This window comes from Macrosteles quadrilineatus, unplaced genomic scaffold (genome assembly GCF_028750875.1).
Source record: "Macrosteles quadrilineatus isolate MER2022 unplaced genomic scaffold, UCM_ALF_1.0 Scaffold_2__2_contigs__length_208266976, whole genome shotgun sequence".
Taxonomy (NCBI): domain Eukaryota; kingdom Metazoa; phylum Arthropoda; class Insecta; order Hemiptera; family Cicadellidae; genus Macrosteles; species Macrosteles quadrilineatus.
Genome location: NW_026542595.1, coordinates 37,859,327 through 37,883,810, shown reverse-complemented (window position 1 = coordinate 37,883,810; position 24,484 = coordinate 37,859,327). Strand labels below are relative to the sequence as shown.

The 24,484-nt window shown below is 32.9% G+C and overlaps 1 long non-coding RNA gene across 1 annotated transcript in view; it reads left to right on the top strand.

The window, feature by feature from the left end:
- The first annotated feature begins 7,889 nt into the window (after positions 1 to 7,889).
- The window catches only part of LOC128985733 (uncharacterized), a 29,916-nt gene continuing 13,321 nt past the window's right edge, over positions 7,890 to 24,484 (top strand). The window contains exons 1-2 of the long non-coding RNA XR_008490069.1: positions 7,890 to 8,028; positions 15,316 to 15,349. This is a non-coding gene — a long non-coding RNA (uncharacterized LOC128985733). The remainder of the gene's footprint in view (positions 8,029 to 15,315; positions 15,350 to 24,484) is intronic.

Below are 24,484 nucleotides of genomic sequence, written 5' to 3'. Positions count from 1 at the left end.
TTTCAAAGGTTAGGAGAGCGGAATATTGGTAATAGAAAACGATTCCGCTTTGCATACAGAATTGTATGAAAATATACGGATTAAAATGAAACCCATGCAGTAAAATTATGCAGCACTATCACATTTCCAGATGTTGATTTTCCAAAACTATAAAGTCTGTTAGTATTACCAGGACGACAGGCGGTGGATAGATGTAGACTCTAGATCAGATAACGGTTGGATTTATCGATTCAAGACAACCTTCTCCCAAACGACGTCTTTCCTCAAACAGACCTCTGACCTAGAATCATCACCAGAATACTGTATTCAGATGTAACTTCAGGTACACATAAAAATATCTGGAAACTCGTGGACAATTCCAAGACAGTTGTAATTTTACAGTCATTGAAAAAAAAAGAAAGAAAACGTTTAGTCACAATATAAAGTTCCACTGTTTCCATTAACAACGCTTCCAACTATTAGGCAAATATAACTGATTGGATTAAATGTTTAATGGTGGAGAATGTGCATCAATTAAATCTATATTATGCTTGTTACTGTTTAATTAGCCTGTATATACTGATGGTCGTAACATGTTCTACTCATTATATCTGATGATAATTGGTCCATCAACCTGACAGTTATTAGTCGGGCTTAGTTTTGAACTTCAAATCCAATAACCGTGAATAAAATATTCATGGCATTAAACAAATACAAAATATTTTGTCGTATAATTATTATAGTGTTTGCAGTCTACTTCTATTTTCAAACATGGAATAGGGAGCAACACAATAAAAATAAAAAATAAAATTCAATGTATTTTGCAAAGGTTTGGTAAATAATAAAGAATTTACTCGATCAAATCACATTATGTCATCAAAATCTACTGCATCCTATGATTTTTCACAATTTATTCGAATTTCAAACATTTATGCATTTCTATGCATTTTTTTAGTCTTTGCTAAAGACATGAAACATCTTAATAACACATATAAGGCAACCTTAAAGTTATGGTATTGAATATATATATACAGGGTGTCCGGTCATAAGTGTTAAATAAAATTTTGCATTAAACTACATGGTAATGGTGACAGAATGTCGCACATTTGAGGTTCCCAACTTCAACAGTTAGAGAATAACAAATAAATTAAGATTTTTCAAAAATTATTGTAGTTGTTGTGAAAAAGGTTATTTTACTCTGTTTAAAATGCACTTACCGTCAATTTCAATGACATTTTCAGAATCCTCACAAAATTTTAAATAAATATAAAACATAATCGTTGGGGTACGTAAAAATATTCTATTTAAAATTCTTCGTTAAACAAATTATTTTTAGATCGACGAAAATGTAAATAACATTCAGCAATTTATTTCTCGGTTGTTGAGTTCCGGCGAGGTTATCAAATATGACTAAAAACTTCCTTATTTAAAGGGCTTTACAATGGTGTATAATAGTTTTTACCGTATTTCAAATTTCCTAATGTAATTCGATCATTATTGTGAAAAAACATGGTAGGGCAAAGAAAATTTTTTGTGAAGAATAATACATTTAAGTGCAGGCAACAAATAATTTGTATTTTTTCTCGCATGCAACGCTTTGTTTATAACTACCCAGCTAAGAAAAGAAACATAGTAGTAAAATGTGTTTGTGATAAAGTTACGGTTATCGTATAATTTTCATATAAGATTTAAATTATCTCCCGGAATTTCAATTTTGTTGAATGGATTTAGTCAATAGATTCAGGTATTTTACTGATAACAATACTTTATCCAAGCGATAAGAAAACAAAGCGAACCAGCAGTCATATTTTAAAACGATCTATCAGTCATATGTGGACAGTGATCGGTCAACTATGTCTTTTTCGATTCGGGAGTATGTTGAAATGCATTTTATTTATGGTTTGTGTAACGGTAATGCGTCGGCTGCTCAGAGAGAGTACCAGAATCGGTATTCTGATCGCACCACCCCCAGTACTCAGGTGTTTACTAGAGTGCATCAACGTTTGCTGGAAACAGGATCGGTTGAGAAGAAGAAGAAAGAAGTAGGACCTGTGCATGATGTTGCAGCTGAAGAGGGTGTAATTCAGAGAGTTATGGATAATCCTACTACTAGTGTTAGGCAGCTTGCCCTTGAAACTAGTATGTCCCGGTGGAAAGTACATAAAGTGTTAAAGGACAATAACTTCCATCCGTATCATTTTACAAAGGTCCAAGGATTGGAGCCTCGTGACTTCGAATCCAGAAAGGAGTTCTGCCGCTGGCTTCTTCAACGTGATATTGTTGAATATCACTTCCTTAAAAAAATACTATGGACTGACGAATCCCGTTTTACCAGAGAAGGTGTGATAAATATTCACAATATGCATCTTTGGAATAATGAAAATCCAAAAGCCTCCAGAGAAGCTTCTTTTCAAAAAAGGTTTGGGATCAACGTGTGGGCAGGTGTGATTGGAGATCGGTTAATTGGTCCTCATATCTTCGAAGGAAATCTGAACGGTGATTTATATCTAGATTTTCTTCAGCACTCTCTACCTCAGTTGTTGGATGAAATTGATCCTCAACAAAGAGCTGAAATCATATTTCAGCAGGATGGTGCTCCACCACATTTTACTGAAAGCGTTCGGTTGTGGCTATCCCAAAACTACCCGACATGGATTGGACGTGGAGGAAGTGTGACATGGCCTCCTCGATCTCCAGACTTGAGCCCGTTAGATTTTTTTGTTTGGGGTTACATGAAAAGTCTAGTTTACTCAACTGTTGTAAACTCTGAAGTTGAGTTACGGGAGAGAATCTTTGAGGCTGCTGGGAAAGTAAGGGAAAAATTGACGTATGAGTTCACAGTTGGCGCAATCCGCAAAAGAGCTAGGGCCTGCTTGCGGGAAAACGGTGGGCACTTTACACCCAAACTGTGATTTGTGCTTCGGACAAAGTATGTCATTGATTTGTTTAATGGGTTAACTATCATTTCATATTTAAATTGTAGTGTGTATTATGTTTTTACTAATGTGTTGTGTTTTTTAATTACAAATTTTTCAAAGTCTTAAAAAAACTCTTTAGTTTGATGGAAGTGTAGTCTGGTCAATCATAAATTATACATACCCTCATCATCAGTGGTCAGCTCATAAAATAGTAAGTAAAATTTTATTATTTTTTACAATATCTGTTTTGGCTTGACCGTGATTTTTCACAATAGTGCGTAAAATTCACCATGGATTTGACAGTAGGTAAGTGTTGTTATACATCATTGTAAAGCCCTTTAAATAAGGAAGTTTTTAGTCATATTTGATAACCTCACCGGAACTCAACAACCGAGAAATAAATTGCTGTATGTTATTTACATTTTCGTCGATATAAAAATAATTTGTTTAACGAAGAATTTTAAATAGAATATTTTTACGTACCCCAACGATTATGTGTTATATTTATTTAAAATTTTGTGAGGATTCTGAAAATGACATTGAAACTGACAGTAAGTGCATTTTTAATAGAGTAAAATAACCTTTTTCACAACAACTACAAACATTTTTGAAAAATCTTAATTTATTTGTTATTCTCTAACTGTTGAAGTTGGGAACCTTAAATTTGCGACATTCTGTCACCATTACCATGTAGTTTAATGCACAATTTTATTTAACACTTATGACCGGACACCCTGTATATACAATTTTTTTTATGGAAATCCATAAAAATATGACAAATTAAATAATACAAATAAACATATTTTTGGTGCATATGTGATGCATATGGTGTAGTATTTTGACTTACATGATAAGCATATAACAAAACTATAAACTTAAATACAATATTGGACATTAAGTATAGTTTCAGTATTTCAAATTCTAAATAGACGATAGTGCTTGGTTGAAAGTTCCGTTTAAAGAGGAAGCAGGTTGGGAAGATTGTAGGTCCACAAACAGTGATCCATCATCACGTCTCCAACAAGATAATTAATAACCGCTAAGCTCCCCGACAGGGTCCAAGTCTCATCCGTAGCTCACTTTCTGCACATCGTCTTTTATCGACTATCAACTTTTGCATCTGCAACGTAAGTGATACGTTAAATTTAAATTCTGAAACAAAGATTTTTAAGCAGCAACGTTTATTGACTTGAAATACATAAAAGAATATTTAATTAGGGGGAAAAACATGTAGCTTTAAACGTACATTGTACAAGATGCAGCATTGAAACAAAAAAATGATTTTAATATTAGATTTTCGTAAAAAACAACTTAAAGACATACAAGTGAAGTATGTTTAGTATCATTCGGCGATTTCGCGATTGGTTATCCTTTATCTGCGTGTTTTTTGTTTCAAGAATTAGTATTTCAGAAACCCTGTAACAAATAGTCAACCATGTCTGCATTTTATAACTTAAATATTTAAATGAAATTCAGAAACATTTTAACCATTTTTTCAGAAGGCTTTTTAGGGAGTTGTTTTGACCTTAAATAATTATGAGTCTAAAATGGTTGGTTTTATGTCGACAGCTACTTTTAAAATTATATCTATAACTGTGTAACAAATTTAACGATTAACTGCTAGTTTATTACATGTGTAATGATGGTTAGCACCTAAACTTACACCAAGTATTAAATTTCTTCTGTGAACAAATTCAAAATAGCAGTCAAAATTAATATATTTTAAATCCCTTAAAAAGAATTACCTCACAAATGCATATATCATATATTTTTACAAAATTATTGTATGTCATGTAGCTCTTATTGGTAAAGAACACATAGGCAAAAAGACAGAAAACACGAGCATTTTCTATTTGATTGAACTAAGAAACAAACGCAGCATTTTACAGGGAGTTCGCATGTGCACACTATAGGATGAAAGTTTAATACTTGGTAAAATCCTCAAAGTTTTACTTTTGTATATGTAGCAAAGAGCAAAGGTTTCAGCCTTAACTGGCTAAAGATACGTGCAGATGGGGCTGGTTAATTGTTATATACTACCGGGGTTATGTGTTGTGTGGGTCACTATTTTCTGGCCGTCCTACTCAAAACTACATTTCTTTTACTTTAAACTAATCACTTTGTAAAAAAATATCAAGGATACACCTTGGAAATCTGTTATCACTAACTTTTCGTTTCCTTTATACGGTATGTTTATTTCTGTGAACCTGAAGAATTTTGTGAATAATTTGATAGTTAAAATGATAGTAATCTGTAAAAATATGAAAGTACCACCGAAGTATAAATTTTATGATTTAAAAAGTGCTTTCGCATGTTATTTTCAAGTATAATTCAAGCGGATTAAGTACTTTTTAATAAACCAACGAAAGAGAATAAAACGTGAACTGTGCCATGGGTAAGATATGATTATAATTTAACTTTCAAATTACCTAGCGTGGTATGAAGAGTGCCATTGCAGTGTAATGTGAGGACAACGCTGGTATTGAACAGTTCATCTCCACAGAGAACAGTATTCAATAAAAATGAAGATATCAAATGGAAATCTTGTGGACTATTTAGTGGTGTCATGTACTTTTTGGCAAATATTTTTTTCCCGCTAACCTAAATTTATAGTATTCTAACTCAAGATGACAAAAAAGTTATGTATGCGGTTGATATTTTTTTTATTTATGTATACTATGTTTTTATTTAGTGCAACATTATCCTTATAATTCTTTTTTTTATGTTTTTCGAAATTTCAGGCTCTTCTATGGATTTGAATTGTGGTAAGATTGTTGGTAAAGGGTCTGATCATCGAGAAACATATTTCTAACTACCCATTGCCAACTTTAATCTCTCTAATATTTTTATCCCATTTGTGTTCAAATTCAAATGCATTTATTTCTGATACTCTAAGGCGGTCTGTGGCAGGCACTTATTATGAATCAGAGTTTATGGCAGCAATACTTAACTGTAAAAGCAGATTAAGAAATAATACACAATTGCATTTTCTTTTCTGTCTTTGGGTTGCCTGGTTCTTGGCCCATGAGGTTTTGTTATATGGTAATGGCAGTGCCTGTCCAGTGTTACCACAAGTGGGATTTTATACAAAAAAATGGGATTTTTGATTAAGAGTTGGATTAAAATGAGATGAGTGATAAAACGGGGATATGCCTCTGACCTCTATTTATCTTGTAAATTTATTTTTAAATTTATATTTAAATTAATCGAAACAATATTTTTAATTTAGTTTTTAGACAAAACAATCCTCATTTAACTGATTAGTTGCAGTATAGTTCTATTACCACAGTATGATATTTCATTGTATAATAAAGATATAATTTTTTCATTTAACAAATTTAGTGCCAAAGATTTAAAATTGTTCCGATGGTTGGTTTCTAACACACACACAAACGGTCAACTTTCAACACAACGCCCACCTTTCAAGGTACGCACATTTTGAATTAAATTTGCTCTTATTTACTTATGTTACGCACTCGAGATATCTTCCTGGTCTTACAAACATTGTGATTCTAACTAGTGCTCATTATAAGGCTAATAAAATCAACATTAAGAGTGACCGACTTGCTTCTGCGGTGAACCAATAGGGAGTTTTTTTAATGGCCACAGAAATAAAGGCTAACCCTGTCAATGTAACATAATAGTGTCTAGTCAAAGAACTGACCAGCACTACATATTGTTTTTGTAATAGCACAACACATTGACGCCTACAAGAGTAATATACGTAGCACTTAGCAAGGCAAAAAAAGAAAACGAGCTCTTGTAGCATGTAGTTTGTGGACAAAGTGGTAATTATCTATCTTTAAATGTCAATTTCCACTATTGTACAGACCAGTAACAAATTTAACAATGCTACAGAAGCAAATCAAGTTAATATTACGTTTATATTACGTTTATTATCATCGGCAAACGGAGCCGATGTGTAAACCATATAGATGGGTGTCATGGTATTATTTTATTTGTCAAACAAACCATTCAGTTGCCTTAATTGTTACGTAACGTCAGTGGAATTTTATTAGACGAGAAACTCAAGTGTTTTTAGATGAAGCAGTTTTAACCTCTCGAATGGTTTATGATAAGCCTGGAACTGAACCAGTTTATCTCGTACTGAAAAACATCCACTCGACTAACACAAACCCAGTCACAAATATCAATGTCCAGTTAATCCGATTTTCCAATGTTTAATGTTTGATTAGATTGTCTGCCGTTCTTATCCTACCTATACATTAAAAACTAACTATTACTAGTAAGTACTATTCCTGGATAAATGTGTAACGTGTGAATCAATTAACAAATGTTTGTACGAATGATTCACTGCCAGGAAAGAATGTTTTCCAGTTGAAAGCTGAAATCAAAACGAAAAGTCAACTCCGCATTAAGGATAAAAGTTAGCGATTCAGTAATTTTAAATGTTGACAAAAGAGCTTGCGTTTTATTTAGTTGGTTGGTTTAGTTTATTTAACGTTGAGCTTGATGTTAATTCTTAATCTTATTCGTCTACAGAACAACATTTAAGCCTATTGTATTAAGACTAAATATTCAATATTACCATAGTAGTCTGCTTAACTCGTATCGCGAAAACTTGCTAATTGTAAGAAACAGTTTTGTTTATGGAAAAACATTGGCCGTAGTACAAAGATCGCTGCTTGTTATTTTATACTGTACATGTATATAATATCACTATCAAAAACGGAAAAACCATGTTTTTACCTCGTTAAAAAACTACATTTCAGAAAATCTGTTATTACATTACACGTGTTAAAAAGTTCCAACTGACAGGGGCACACGATTTATCGAACAAAATATATATATTATTTTCTAACTACAAACTAAGATATCGTCGAGAACCATTTAGACTATAATTATACAACAGTCAGAAAATCGTCATGAAATAAACGCTCGTTTTAGGGAAATTTAGCGTTTGCGGAACTCGGTTGGCAAGCCTGCAGTGGCGCTGTCAGCTGATTATTGGGATTCTCAGTCAGATTGGCAGTGCGTGCCAACCAGGACAGTCGAAGTGTGTCAAGTCTGTGCTAGTGCCTGCTTTCGTATTTTCATTATTGAATTTTTGAGACTACGTTGTGTATTGTTTTAAAATAACTCTTCACCCGACGATCAAGACACAAACTAGGTAATATTCTTACAATATTGTGTTATTTATGAAAGTAGAGGTAATGCATTATAATCATAATGATGAACTACTCGTATTTCATTTTTTACTCAAGAATTCACACATTAAAAGATGTGTTAATGTTTAATACATTAAGTCTTGAAATACAAAATAGCAACGTATACTGTTTTGCAGCTTAACCTAAAAGGTTTATAAAATTAAAATATTAAAAGAGGGGGTTGTTTATTGATTGTTCTTGTACTTGATAGGTGTTAAAACAATACAAATTACAGTAAAAAGGTATTAGACCTATTGCATATATTTTTAGAAATAATATTAATTTACGTTTTGATTATTGATATTAAAAATAGGTATATTTTCACTATTTATTTGTAATTCCCAAATTAAAGTAATATGGGTTTTATTAAAATCTCATATTTAATTAATAAACAAAGAAAAGTACCAACCCATAGACAGTGTCATTGAAATCTAGTTTTGAAAATTGACTGACAGAACAAACAGTAGGATTACATTTTAATTTATGAAATGTTTATAATAATACTCAGTAAACTGCATAAAATATTATCAAAAATCCAGAACTTTCCATCAAAATGGTTTAATGGGTCGGGTCATTTAAGATGATAATAGATTACATTACAAGATGATATTAGTTTATCATTAAACTTGCAGCATGTTATAACTAAAACGATCCATAGTGACTCTAAAATCTGTTCATACTCATGTATCGTACGTAAGTTTAATGAGCGATTTTACGTTTTAAAATTGCCAAACTGATTAAATATCCCCACCCCGGAAGGAGGTGTATCTTATTAATATAAGTTTTCGATCTATTACTCTAACATGAAGCCTCTAATTTGTGTAAAATCATATAAAAATATATGTGAGTTGCAAAAAAAAAAAAAAATATATAATATTATAAATTTTTTTTTGCAATTTATGGAATATACAAAACAAATCGTAAGACTAACAAATATAAGTGTTAACTATATACACAGCATGAATGATACAGTCAATGGTATGAGTTGGAAATCGATAAGCTCTAAAGTGTTTTTACACAGGAGGATTTAAAATATATCCATAAAACCCTTAATGAAAAATCACAAATCAAAACAGCTTCTATTCAGTGTTGGCTGATTCGTTACGTCACTGTATTGGTTGATGTTTTCATTTCCTCTTATCACAACTCTCTGATAAAACTTGCATTCATACGACGTTGACATTTCATTAGTCTGTTGCTGTGTGTTGGCAACGAAGATATTTAAATACTGTTTTCTGTTAGTGTAGTTAGTAGTAGATAATGAACAATTAATCAAACTATAACCAGAATGAGGTTTTACAAATATCAATATGTATTAGCATTAGTGTGTGTTGTGTTTTTTTTTATGTAGAGTTGGGATCTGTAATCAGACCGTTAAATCGGACTAATCAATATTTGAAAGAACTCAGTCATGTTTTAATCCACAAGATAATACTGTAGTAAATCAATCGAAACTTTAGGTAGAGCAACGTTGTAAATTTTATAGTAACTTAAATTATTTAACGTTCGTAGTTCTTTTGAAAAACCATTTTGTACTTTCGTTGAAAAGACTAACAAGGGGTGGGGTCGATAGCTAAATTTCTCTTTGAATTTGCTAAAATTAAATCAATATTTTTTTAAACTATAAAAAACACCTTCATAAAATGTAATTAGATTTCAATATCGATTAAAAAGTAATTATGAGTGGGCCACCGTAGCGCGTTCATATTGATTAACATGTTGAATAGCCAATTACGGAACCTGAGCTGCACGATCAGTTTTTTATTAGAGATATTTATGCAACGAAATATCTCTAATGATTTTAGCGGGTCCTGCTATGGAGGCATTATTGCCATATAATCACTCATATAATATGCACTCATCACTAGTGCAAGGATATCCTATTTGTCTTTACTCTAATATGTGTATCAAACTGCGCCCTTATGGATCGAGAATACCACCACCCTACTCTCCATTGTATACCTTCCTTTCATGACACCTTTATACAGTAGGTCATTAAGTGATAACGTGATAGATTTTGTTTTATTTATGACATTCATTTGTTCTTGTAGGTGACCTTTTAAGGAAATGGGACGTGATATGGCTTTGTTATTATCTAACGTCGACATTTTGTTAGATCTAAGTGCAGAAACGATCCCACTCAGGAAATTGAATCAGCAAACTTTGGATTTGAAGGCGAGCACTTACCATTCGACTTAGGGGTACTGAGGGTTTTCGTCTGAAGTTTTCAAAAAGTTGTTTGAAAAAAAATAATAAAGATCGTTGACCAAATTTTATGAAGAATCTTAATAACGTAAAATGTTAATATGCTTTCTGTATCAACCACGTAATATATCTTTTTAATAGCTTAGGGTTTAAGTGTACAAGATTGTTTGTCTTTTAATCTGAATTAAATTATGATAAATGTTTTTATAGAGGAACTATGTATAGAAGTTTAAGCAATCTTTGTTTACAGCTACTGGGGATCCTAAATAAAACAGGAGCAGTTATTAGTTTGCCTTACATTGGTGGTTATGATAGCCTTTTTAAATGTGGAAATCTGCGAAAATCATATAGTCTTAAAATGTCTCCAAGAGTTAGGGAGACAAAAAGGTCACTTATATTTTTCCCACAATATTTGACATATTGTTTTTTCATAAATCACAGAGTGTTTTGACAGTTTGTGGTGGAGGGGGGGGGGGATGGCGAAGCGTGGGAAGTGAGCGGAAGTGTCATTACGTGCACTGCATGGACCTACAATTAGAGTCAAGGTCACTTGACCTGTTTGTGTGAGCAGACAACGATACAGTCACGCCCTGGTGTGAGAGTGCTGCCACTAAAGTAATGAGGCAATGACAATGTCAACCTCGAGCTGAGATAAAACAATCAACAAATGAACTGAAGAAATGTTTTAGTGGACGTAAGAGAGAAGTTCAGTTATTTGATCCTAGACTGTATTAATTGAATGCAGTTTGTTCAGTATAGTAAGATTCTATTATAGTTTTTTGTAATAGGAAAATTGGGTTCATTAAAAAAAAATGATTTGTAATTTTTTTTTTACTTGTGGATATAAAGATTTGGGTAAGTCACCGCTGAGACGGGAAAGCAGTGACGACGTGAAAGGTAGTTGTTGTATCAAGCGTGCTCCATGTCCAGTACCTCAAAATATGTATTCTAAGACCCAGCCTCCTCATCCTAGGACGTTAGGCTTGATCCCAGTACCGTTTGTACATTACTTCTAGGCTTGGAGCGTCACGGCGTCATCACATAGATAAAATTCATTGGCGACTTGCGGGTTTTAAACCTGAGACTTCGGGAGCTAAAAGCATGTATTCTACCACAAAACTAAATTCTACCACCAGACTGCATTCCACCCACCTAACTCATCGTATTTTGAGACAAAAAAATCTATAAAAGCTTTTTCGAAACCAAATGAATATTGCTCAGATTGACTTGTATACGAGTACTGTAAGCATAAAGTAAACAATTTTGATTCATACAACTAGTTTACATAAAATCATATTTTTGTCTTATTTATATAAAATATCCATTTGTATAAATTTAATAAATTAAGCTAAACGAAGGATCGTCAAATCAAATCACTGATTCCTATTATTAATCCTATATCAATCCTGATAACCCTGTCAAACCCTATCCAACCCTATTCAACCTATCTAACCCTATCAAGTAAATGATCTTCCATTACAATCTACAATCAAAAACTCTCATCAATGCTGTTTGCTGGGTAGGATTTCTATGACGCAAGTCCTCCCTATGAGCTTGAATCCGGAGATTTACTTCAGCTGTGAGATAGGTCAAGCAGATACAAGCTACGTATAGCCCTTTTTGCACAAAAATCTGTCTTTGCAAAAGCTAAAGAGCAGCAACATCATGTTCTAAATTAGGGTTCTCACAACAATATAATTACAATAAAAGATTACAGATTTTGTTTTGCAATACAGTAGTTTTTTAAATATTTGTGTGTAGCCTTATAGTAATCTAAAAATATTAAAATCCGGCATTTATTTTTCAACAATAAGTCTTCATGTGAAAGAGAGACCGGGATGTCACCAAACCATAGTGAAGGTGTGTATTTTGACCAAAATATGAGTGTAGAATGGAATGAGAAACCTTTCGTAGTCTTGTTACAGATTAAGAGCCACGACAACTTGGGTCCAATTTCGAACAAAAAAGCCCCTAACTTATCTCAGGATCATACGGGCGACCTGAGCACTTTAACCACTCAGCTACAGTGTACACATTTATCGTTACACGGCTACTTTTTTTGGCAATATCACCACACACGAATGAAACCAAATAAGGACACGCTCTTAATACAGACCACGTCTCTGAATATATTAATAAGCTTAGCAAGTGTGAAACCCCTATCAAATTATATGTGCTAAAATTACTTATTTAATTCAATTTATCTTATATAATTCTTTAAAATAACTCTTAGTCCGGTCGCAATCCCATTATAAATAACTGCAGTACAACTGCGACACAATATCCCAAAGCCAATACAATCAAGCCGTAAATTTAGACGGTTATAACGCCTGCACAAGAGTTATGGAACGCCGACAGGTTTGACAGTGCAGGAGACACGGAGCTTTTCGTTTAGTCACTTGCTTGTATCACCTGCACATTTTCATCCTGGTTCTGTTAAGCCTTGATAATATTTTGATTACCTAAAGAAAAAAATGTAATTCATATCTGTTATATAACGTGTAAAATTTAGTTGTTTTTTATGTATAAAGTACGGCAAGATGTTATAAGTTGAAACGTTACTTAGAAGTATTTTTTTATCAAACGAGTTAGTTAACCTCTCGATGATTACACTAAAGCGAAAGAGTTTCAAATGTCGAGCAAGAGGGGAGCAGCGGGATTTACCGATGTGCTCAGTAGATATTATCATTATTTACTGAACGCGATCTCGCCCTCTCAGAAAGCTATGAAGGAAATTACTTTTTAAGGAAACTGGCTTATTCTAATACTACCTTTTCCACCACCGATTTGTTCTAATTTAGTTTACAGCTGCTCGTACACAGTACAGTTACGAGTATATTAAAAACGTATGAAAGTCTTAAATTACAGATTTTTAGTTCTCATTGGCAAGAACTAGAATTATTTGTAAATGGCTGGCATTTATTTTGACCAAAGAGTTTTGACTATCCCTCTAATATGTACTCTAAGGTACAATTTAAGGTCCTAACCATTGACTAGCAGAAGATCCAAACAGTAATTTTGGTATAAATTCAAATTTTCAGATATCTTTGTAAGTCATGCTTGGTTTTATAGCACCCTGTGGAAAGTCCATATTTATATGCACTTCTTTTATCCGGATATTCTCAAGTATTGAGATTAAAGAAAATGTTTTTTCTTTATTTCAATAACATTTCGCACATTCAACATGTGAATCGTAGCTAAGCAATTTTCTTGTTACTAGGATATCTGTGGACGATTGTTCGTTTAGAGATTGTAAGTTTTAGGACCGTCTACTGGGAACGGGGAGATGAAGATGTAAATGCTAACTGATATATTCTGCCATAATAAATCACAAGATCATACTGGTGAACGTCTCTCGCGACAGGCTGCATAATTAATGACATAATCCCCGCTTATCTCGTTCCTAAGGGTAGCTTTTGGTTGTCGTATATCTTACTTCGGAGCGGTATCATCCATGTGCTCGTTGGTATCATCAGGTTTTCTCTAGAGCTATTCTTCGAGTTCTAGAATATATTAATTTAAAAACAAATACATATATTTTGGCTATAAAACCAAAAAACCAAAATATATTGAGGATAATGTTTTAGCGATATTAAAAAAAAAATTCGGAGGCATGTAACGATTAATTCCGTTGAAAAAATAAACTCCACAAATGCACCTTTTTTTTATTTTAATTTAACAGAGTAATTGACGAGTTTGATTTTATCAAATGTTTTTTTTAGCTTGGTTCGAATTTAATTGATCCTTAAACTGATCCATCCTGAATTGGACAATATTTCATTTAGTATTCAATCAAGAAACAATGTTTCATCAGTAGCCTATTCCAAGGAAACACCAGTAAATAATTGAAACTTAGATGTTTTATATGAAACACTCCATGTTACTATACAAAATATACTTTACAGATTACAAGTGTTCGGCGTGTACGGCTTACGCGTAATGGTAGAATAGCAGTATTGAGTAGAGCTGTGATAACAAATAACGCGTTCACTTTCCTTATCAAATCCTGGAGGATCATGCCGCGCCTTTACCCTCTCCTCACCCCTTCAGACTCTCTCACTCTCTCTCTCTCTCTCAAACACACACACACACACAGGTCACCACACACTCACACTTGTATACATGTACGCCTCGCTGGCTACTAAGCAGATTGTCGAATTAGCATCACACAAATCACAGCACCACCTCACAATTTTGTACAACACAAAAGCACATTATTTAGATGTGGATTCAGGCATAATAGACGAGATGGAATTAGAACAACACGTTTTAAAAACTTTCTTAATGCCTTTTTATATTTTTATAACATATATATACAAAAGATATAATTTAAAATATATTAATAACATTTATGTAAACTGTAACAATTTTAAAATTTGTCCATCCATAGTATAGTAGAAAAAACCCCATCACGTATCAAGCCGAACAGTATAAGTATTATACATGAATGTTGTTGTATATGAATGTGTCAGTGTTAAAATAACAAATTAATAAAAACTTTATTAATTTGTATTTTATGTATTGCATTACCCCAATTGATTTGAAAATTTTTTATCATGTGAAAAGGCAGTTGCGTGTGTGAGAGGGGTGGGGTTTTGAGTTGGAAACAACGTGTCAACTCATGTATTTAAAATAATCCTAATAGTATAAAATTTAAAAATGTTCATTTTATTGTGTGTTAGGAAGATAGATTGTCTATTCAAACTACACCAGGACCTATTAAAATGATATACTATATCAAAGAAATAAACTTCCTCACTCCAACATCGACAATTATTGTATCGCGTGTCTTCCATTTAGCCGCAGTTGTCTGGTGCCCATCAATAAATGGGAATCCCGTCGACTGCTAGCTGGTTCGTGCTCTCGTCGATGCTGCTGCCTACGTGACAACGATGCTGATTTTATTTGTTCCATATTACTTGTATTGCAGTTCCTATGTTGTATCACTAATCAGCAATCATCATCCAATAGTTTAACATAGTCCATACGTATAAATTTAAACATTGAACCAGCCTTTTTCATACAATATTTTTTCTCTTTTTCAGGAACGACCATCAAGACCAACTCATATTTTAATTTGTAAGTATCTAACTATTTACTGTTTACCTAAGACATTTTAGCTGTACCTAAAACATGCCAAACACATATGTAATTTGCACTTTCACTTATACAAAAACCTACTTTTATATATACCAACATTTTGGTGATGACAAGAACGTTTAGCCTGAGCAATCAGAGCGTGGGTGGAGTGTGTGATTAGTTAGAATCCTGGTTGTAATTTGGCGGGATCGTTATGATCCGCGTAAAGTGTGGGACCGCAATTAAATGGGAACGCTGCGACGAAATGGAACGTCTCCGAGTCTTTCTTTATGAGGCGATCAGCCCGCGGGTCTTCCAAATAACACCTTCCTTCCCCGTCCCCACCACCAACCAGGAATTACATCGACTGTGGCTAGGTTCAGGGAAACACATTTGTAAATCTACATTGTAATTTTAATGTAATGTGTGTGTTCAGCTGATAAATAAGCTGAATACTCCGTTTATTATGTCAACTGTCACACAATATCATAACACGACCATTAATCTTTAAATTTTACCGCCTTAGACGAAGATCCGGGTTTTGTGCTATGCAAATATGTACACAATTACCCTCAAAATATTATACACTTAAATTTGACAGATCATTTTATATAATTTACAATACATTTATAACGCAAAAGAGTCTCTGTGAAGGTGGTCGTGGCGTTTATGGTTGCATTCGATTATAACTCATTCTCTTAAGTTTACCACCAACTAAGAAAGTGCCAATAAACAGGAATTTTTAATTATCATAGAATTGTAGACTGACAATGTACAACTGGTATCTTTGGGTTCTGTATTTACATAAAGTAGACTGACAATGTACAACTGGTATCTTTGGGTTCTGTATTTACATCAAGTAGACTGACAATGTACAACTGGTATCTTTGGGTTCTGTATTTACATAAAGTAGACTGACAATGTACAACTGGTATCTTTGGATTCTGTACTACATAAAGTAGACCGACAATGTACAACTGGTATCTTTGGATTCTGTACTACATAATGTAGACTGACAATGTACAACTGGTATCTTCGGATTCTGCACTACGTAATGCCCTCTATACGTACCAGTTGAAGATAGTTTTAGCTAAAAGTTGCTGAACAGTTAGCAGAAAGTTTCCAATACCATTCTGGTAAAATTAAGGGACGGGGTGAAATTATAAATATAAAATTGAATGTCTACTTGTCGGTAGTGTTTTAATATTAATGAACTGCATAGTATCTGTTTTAACAATCGTATGTAAAACTAAAAGACATTACAAGTAATATTTCAACACTTTATAGGATGTAAAATCCTTGTAGATCCTTGTAAATTAAACACTTCTTTATTTAATTTACTTTGAGAAAACGACGCAACGAATGTACAAAGACGCATAAATACATAACAAAACAGACTACTCAACTCAGTGCATTCTCGCTTCATTCTAAAGTTTAAACGAAACAACACGGAAAGTTTCTCAATGATTTCAATGAATATTAATTGCCTACCTTGCCTCTCATTATTTATTTAAAATGAATGCAAATTAAAGCCCCGATTCTAGTAAATAAAGTTCGATGGAAAAGTTTTAAATTAAAAGGTTTTTTATACAGAAGTTTGTCCCTGAAATTATTTAAATACCTACGTTTTGAATTGGAATACTTTGGGCTAACATCTGTTAACTATTAGGGTAGGTAAATCGTGGTTGGTTTAACAACGCTTTCTAACATTAATGTTTATTTTGAGACACATTCACGATTTATTCGCGCTTATGCTATACCTACATACCGTTCGATTTAAAAATAGTATTCTGGATTTTTAAACTTTTATCCCTGTAAGAAAAAAATAGGTAGTTGAGAGGTTTTTCCAGGAATTCATAATCACATTTATCAATAAATATATGACAGAAAAGAATCACTACGGAAAGAATCAAGCAATAAATTTAAAATTAAGGTTCAAAATCAGAGTCAGCCTTATTATAATCAGCAGTGATCCGTCAGAACCGTCTGCCGGGCACGGCTAGGCTGACCGATGTTACGACGGTATAAAATGACCGCGGCGCCGTTAACTAGTTTGATACCGCCATCAATGTCGGCAGTATCCCCTATTTAAGTGTTCTTCGACATTATATCGACCTTTTTATTGTTTAAAGTTTCAAAACCCATTAAACTTTGTCGAACATTATTGCACCATCATAAATTTATAAGAACCCAAAATCTGTTGTGACGTTATCCGTGTGATAAATATTAATTTATGGGTGTATGGATTTATTCTGTTGGTTTTTTAACATTTTTACCTTAAACGTATCTGCCTTACATAAATATTTTGCACTTTATATGTTAGATTTCTTTATATAAGTAGCGTAGTTATCTTTTCTCAATTATGTCTGTACAATCAATATTATTAGGCGAACTACGTCTTTGAAAATTCTGTTGAGATTGCCTATTATTTATTTGATCAGCAAGTAGTGGAGTGTTTCCTCAGCCAATCTGACGTTCTTTTTCTAAATCAAATAATTCGTGTTAGAAGTTACATCGGTTATGAATCAATTAACTGGTGTTTTATTTTAGAAGACAATGACTCTATACGAAAATTTTGAAACTTAAAATTATTAACACGTTTTTTTTTAATATATGATTTATGGTTTGATTGATTTGTTTTTGAACGATAAAAGTCATATTTTGTCAACATTTGTACGCTTAATACTTAGTATTTTAGGCAATTACTAGGCGCTTGGTACTATATGAGCAAAATTATTGATCTATTTAACATCAATAAGTAAATAATTAACTTAAGCCCTATGCTACAATATTCATTTTTTGTTGTTAATTTTGTATACCAATTATGCCACATTTTGAAACTCCTAGCTTACAGTATTTGTAGACTGTTAAGTCCCAAACTTTTGCCCGAAAAAAATTATTTTTTAATTATTTTTGTTAATTTATATGAAACCTAGGTTAACACTACGTCGTTTTACACTTCAAACAGTCTAAGTTCGTTTACTTATGAATATTCAGGACGACAGTTGTTCTCAAATGACTCGACAACACTTCATAACTAAAATTAAGATTCATGACAATTATTGGAAGAAAGAAAGGTTCCTATGTACATTTCTATATTTCTGATAAACATTGGGCAGATCAACCACAATTACAAACTGCTACAGTTACTAAACTAAATACTTTCCTTCATAATATAAATACAATCATATAATTTAAACGACATTAAAAAAATCTGACTAAAACTAACTTGCTGAAAGATATCAATTTGGTTCTCTAAATTGCATGTTTGAAATTGTAATTGTACAACAAAAAGCTACAGAAGAGCGATGAATATGGTTAGGTTGCTAACACAGGCAAGGACTAAATAAATTTACTAAAATTCACTTATGTACGAACTAACTATTCGGAAAACCAATCGATACGATAATTTTACACGCAGAGACAAAATTATATATTTCAAAACATAATGTCATAAGGAACAAAAAGTTTAATGTTTTGAGCACATGTCCAAAATTCCGAATATCTCTGATCACGACTGTGGTAGATAGAGGGTAGGCGCCGGATGCAGCCCCGCCCGGCTGGAAGGTCTGGTCATTGATAATAAAAGTATGACAACGAAACCACGGCATTTAAATTATGGATCTGAACAATTAACATTTATAAACTATCTAGTTCACTCACAAGTTAACCAAACTAAAAACAATTAATGTTACAGAAATCATATTGTGATCTGAGCTTACCAATGACCTAACTTCGGACGAATAGGGAGTACTAACAACATGCCTGTTAACATACATTAACGTAAATACGAACTACTAAAGTGAATCCAAAGGAAACTTCGTACATGGTTTATTGTTTACACATTAAACCGTGATGACATCAGTTTATTTATGTATCACTCATATTCATATTTAAGGCAAAAATATGATAAGAATCTCGTCCCAAAGGGAAAGAGCTACTGCAGTATTATACACCGCATTATCGAAATAAAACCTAAGCATTTGAGTGACACGTCGGTAAAAACCAACGACTGAAGATAACTGCACCACTTTATGAGCAATTCTACGTCTTTACTGTTGCAATGTTCCGTCGTAAATTGACTTTGTGTCCCTATTGTACTATTCCATCTATCCACCGTGAGAGCTATTGGCCTCATAAAAATCCATCTTATTTGCAAATAGCTGTTAAATGGTGAAGTTTACGTTGTTTATCAGACTTTAGGTTATTTATTTAGTATAAACCTCAAGTTCTGAAACAATACTAATCGTAAATGTGTGTATTGTTAGCATGTACACTATATTGATCACACCGATGCCCACCACTGCAGTGTTCAACGCATGATAAAAGTGCTCGTAGTCCATGTAGGGTTCCATAGGGTCCAGAACCTTGCACAGCGTCAGTTGGTCGGATGTAATTTGTTGCTGCCGGATCCACTTAGCGAGACTGGCAGTTGTGTAGAAGCGGTTGAATTGTTGGATCCTTTCATGAGACTAGTATTTTTTTCTGAAAAATGTCCGTAGTGTAAATTTAACACAATAAGTTGAAGTAACATCAGATACTGTTGAGTTATTGAATTAAACGTATTGTACAGTGTCTAGTGAACTGTATTCTTTAATAATGAGATAGATCTCCTTGCTTAAGAGTCGTTTCTTTCTTGATAAGTCAAGCTAGAATTTTAGTTGCGCCGATAAAAACGGGTTACAGCATTAATTCATAGCTATAATATATTGTTCGTTGGTAGAATTTGAACTAGATATCGTCTGTTCCAACCAAGCAACCAGCCGTGCAAGCCTTAAAAGAGAATACTATATTGTTACAAAATCTCCATATTTTAGTGTGACTATATTACTGTACAATACTAAGCTTATACTTCACTTCATCTTTGACATCTTACGAAAAAAATACGCCAAAAAAAAGCAGCATTTTAGTTTCTCACACAAATATCAATTCCTTAACTTGACAAAACACTTAAATAATGAGATACTCTATTTAAATAAATTGGCAAGTTGAATCCGATATTATTGACTTACCAATTTCTTAATGATTTATTTTTCACTTCCTACTCATAGTATGATCTACGTAAGCCCTCATTTTCTGCAAACTATGTGGTGTTAACTACATTAGCGTATACAAAAACTTCAACTTAAAATGTGAATATGTGTGAATTTGGTATTGAATGTCTATACATTCAATGTAATAGACACCAAATATAATCTACCAAACTTATATTGCTACAAATAAACATACATCCTCATACATATGACAATGTTTATGTCCTGAATAAAAAAACTTGTTTAGTTTTTAAACATTGGAAACCTAGTATCACCCGTAAATATCAAGTATGTTCCAAAGTATATATTACAATTTTTTTTTATTCCACATGTGTATACACGGTATCGCGTAAATATGCCCACAAATGTAGGATAACACCTACTGATTCAATGCTTGATAATTGACTACTTATAATCTCTTAGATCCAAAAAGCCTACAAGTAATAAAATCATCTATTTATCTCAATCATTATACTTAATCACACATTGGAGGTCCCGAGTTGTAGAGAGAACTACACGGAGGTGATGGATGCTTCTCCAACAGCTGATAAGGAAGCTGAATACTCCATTTATTATGTCAACTGTCACACAATATCATAACACAACCATTCATCTTTACATTTTACCGCCTTAGACGAAGATCCATGTTTTGTGGTATGCAAATATGTTCACAATTGCCTTTAAATTATATTAAAATAATTTAATTTGGACAGCTCGTTTTATATACAGTTATACATATTTAACGCAAAAGAGTCTCCTCTACAACAGCTGTCTTATGGAGGTGGCCATACCAACAGAGTCTTGGTGGAGGTGGCACTTACGGTTGCATTCAATTGTAAGTCATTCTCGTTTTTTTACCACCATTTAAGAAAGTGCTAATAAATAGGAAGTGTAAGACTATAGAGAAACGTTTACTAGCTTGCATATAGTTTGCAACGTTATTTTCCAACGCAATCACTAAATAAACGTCATTTTTACGTACGTAACTTTCAAAATCAATGATTGCATCATAAAGGAGCTTCGTAAGGTAATTCCATTTTGAGTAACATCTGGCGTCTACATAGATATGTAGCTGATGTGTTATTTGAATGTTCAAACGTTAACAGAATTTTTCTGTGTAACAATATTACTCATGTACATAGCAAAGCTCATTCCCACGTTAGGATAGCTTCCTGTTAGTTATAATAAGCAAATGTAAGTGAATAGTGACCTTACAGTGACAGCTCTTGAGTCCTCAGAACCCATATAAAATTACATTTAATTAAAATAATTTTAAAATAATAATTAATTGAGGGGCATGAAAGAAATGTTTTGAAATTTTGTTGTAGTATGTGGCAAACACTTGTATAAGGCGATATTGCATGGTAGAAACACCGACCTCGACATTTTCTGGCTTCAGCTAGATTCAATTACCCTGGTTTGAACTTAGTTCCCCTCGTTTAAAGTGTGGCGAACGTCAACTATCCAGTAGTTTAGACTTGTTTCATTGTTTATTTCTATTGCAGTAATTACAACTTGTATAAGTACAGTTCTGTGTTTATACAAAATATTTATATTGCAGTTATTCAAACGTTTATTAGTAAAGTTTAATAATGTGATTTTATCTCAGATAGTCTATTATTTAAGTATTACATTGCATCACATTGTGCTGTGTCAGTTATTTGATCATGGACGTGCGAAGAGTAAGCTTGTGGTGTATGTAGTGATGGGAGGGTTGAAACACTTGAAGGTTTCATCGATGATGATATTCGACTGGTTAACTGAGGTCACTTGACCCTGCAGTCAACAACACTTAAGTGAGCCAGATGATCTGCGTACCAATCTTCCGGTGTTCATTTCCCTCCTAATACTGTACCTGACATCCAAGTGTAATAGATGTTTTGAAAATAAAAATTACTTTTTATAAAAATGAGTTTTAATAGTGCAATCACTGTGGTTATCAATTGTATCGTTAACTTCACGGTACTCGTATCGCCTTGTAAAAATAAACTAACATTGTACATACGAGTATACACATTTAAATATTAGTTGTAAACGTATTTTGTATAGTAACTATATTTTTTTTTATTCGATACGTAGTGTTCAACTCTAACTATTTTTACTTTATTTGCAGCATATTTATTTATATTTCATATAAATCAGTCTAAAATTTTGTTTTCAAACCAAGTCTTTTTACATTATAAAAGAAATTGGTTTTGGGAGAAATTTTGTTCATAGATTAGTCAGAAGGACAAATGTAAGTGGTTGAATTTACAATATGTATTATTAGACTTTGTTAAATGTTACAATTAGTCAAATCAAGGACAATAAATGTACGGTAGAGAAAAATTCCGGATTGTGCTTAAGGTAATAGATTCGCTCTAAACAGCATTCCATATTATACCGTCACGAAACTAGCGTTCCTGAATTACCATACCAGTAAAACATACTGCAATTGCAGGTCTAATTACCACCTAGGCAATTATGGAGCATTAACTGTTAGGTCCAATCGTATTTATATCGTGTTGTATTTGTATTGATCACAAACAAAATCTGAGCAAAGAGTAACCATATGCCGCTATGTTTGTCGTTATGTATTTAATTTGATTCTTAAGGTTGACCTATTTACTGAAAAAAGTGTGTTTTTAAATATTTGCTATATTCGGATGTTTAACTTATATTCCAAGCTCACCCAACATGCTATTTTAAATATTTTTATTCCCATTGACCTAGATTAAATTATTTCAATCTTCCAACGATACAGAAAACGGTGTTTTTCTATCTTTAAACTTTCAGTTTTCTTGATTTTCCTGCTGTACCTTCTTTTTTTAACATTTAATTTAATTTACAATCTGTTCAACAAAAATAGAACGATAAGCAAATATGATCAAATTTAAATACAGTAGTTAGTCTTTATCCAACAAAAAAGCTAACACACAAACTTTGCATATTGGTACAAAGTTTAAACGTTATAAATTCCTAAAAACGACAACTTAGGTCCAAAACATGGCATCTTTTCAATCTATATACACAGTTGCTGTTGTCCAATAAATTTAAAGCAAGGTAGTTAGTATGATACTCTAATTTATTTAAGTATTTGGCACTTGACCTTGAAATTTCTTCTTTGACCGTTGGGGTTCGACTGTCCCTGTGAAGCACTTCGAACCATGGTGCCTGGAGAATGTGCCTTAGAACCTTAGATTGGAATCTTTGGATGACGTTCAGATTTGATTCACTGGATGTACATCACAGTATGATACCACGCGTCCACACTGGGTTTAGAATAGTTGCTGTACTTCATAATAATTTTGTTTTTAATATTATGCATATAGCCTTATATATTTTATGATGTAGCATTTATTTTTGATCGACAGCTCTGAATTATGTACAGTACAGTTACTATGCAGCGACGATTTTCTTGAAAGCTCAAATATTTACAGAAATCTGATACCTCATCATCCAAAGCTTCACAGACATAAACATTCAGCACTAGAAGAGCCAACCAACGTAACGGCAGAGCATGGCCATTCATGTAGCGGCCATTACACCGGCTGTTTTGCAGATTTTGATACAACCGACCCTATTTTAACAAACATTACACAGCAGTGTTGTGCAGTTGAACCTCAGGTTCTCGTTCCTTACTTCTATCGAATAATAATTTCAAAACATTTTCAAAGATCAAAAACGCATAACTAATTGATTTTATCTATAAAGCAAAAAATTGCAAAACTAAATAAATGTTACGTACATAGTTTTAAGCCCTTGCACACTTTTACTTAAATTGAGCATTGCTGTTTAAATTTTTTTTACAAATTATACCACTAAAAATTACCATCAGAGTCTCCCAGCGTTTCAAGAGTCCCCAGAGTCCCAACGTACTCGTAGTACGTAAAAATATACGACTATTTACATAAATATTGTTATTTAATACAAAGGTTTCAATAATTTGTATGTAAAAACGTTTGATATTAAGAACGTTGAGTAAATCTATTATTAAAATAAAACCAGTCATTACTTTGTGATATTGTGACTTATTACTGCACAATTAACTTCAGTGAGGGTATTCGTTATTGATTATTAACATGCAGAGTAAAACTTCAGTAAACCTTTTAATTATAGTAAG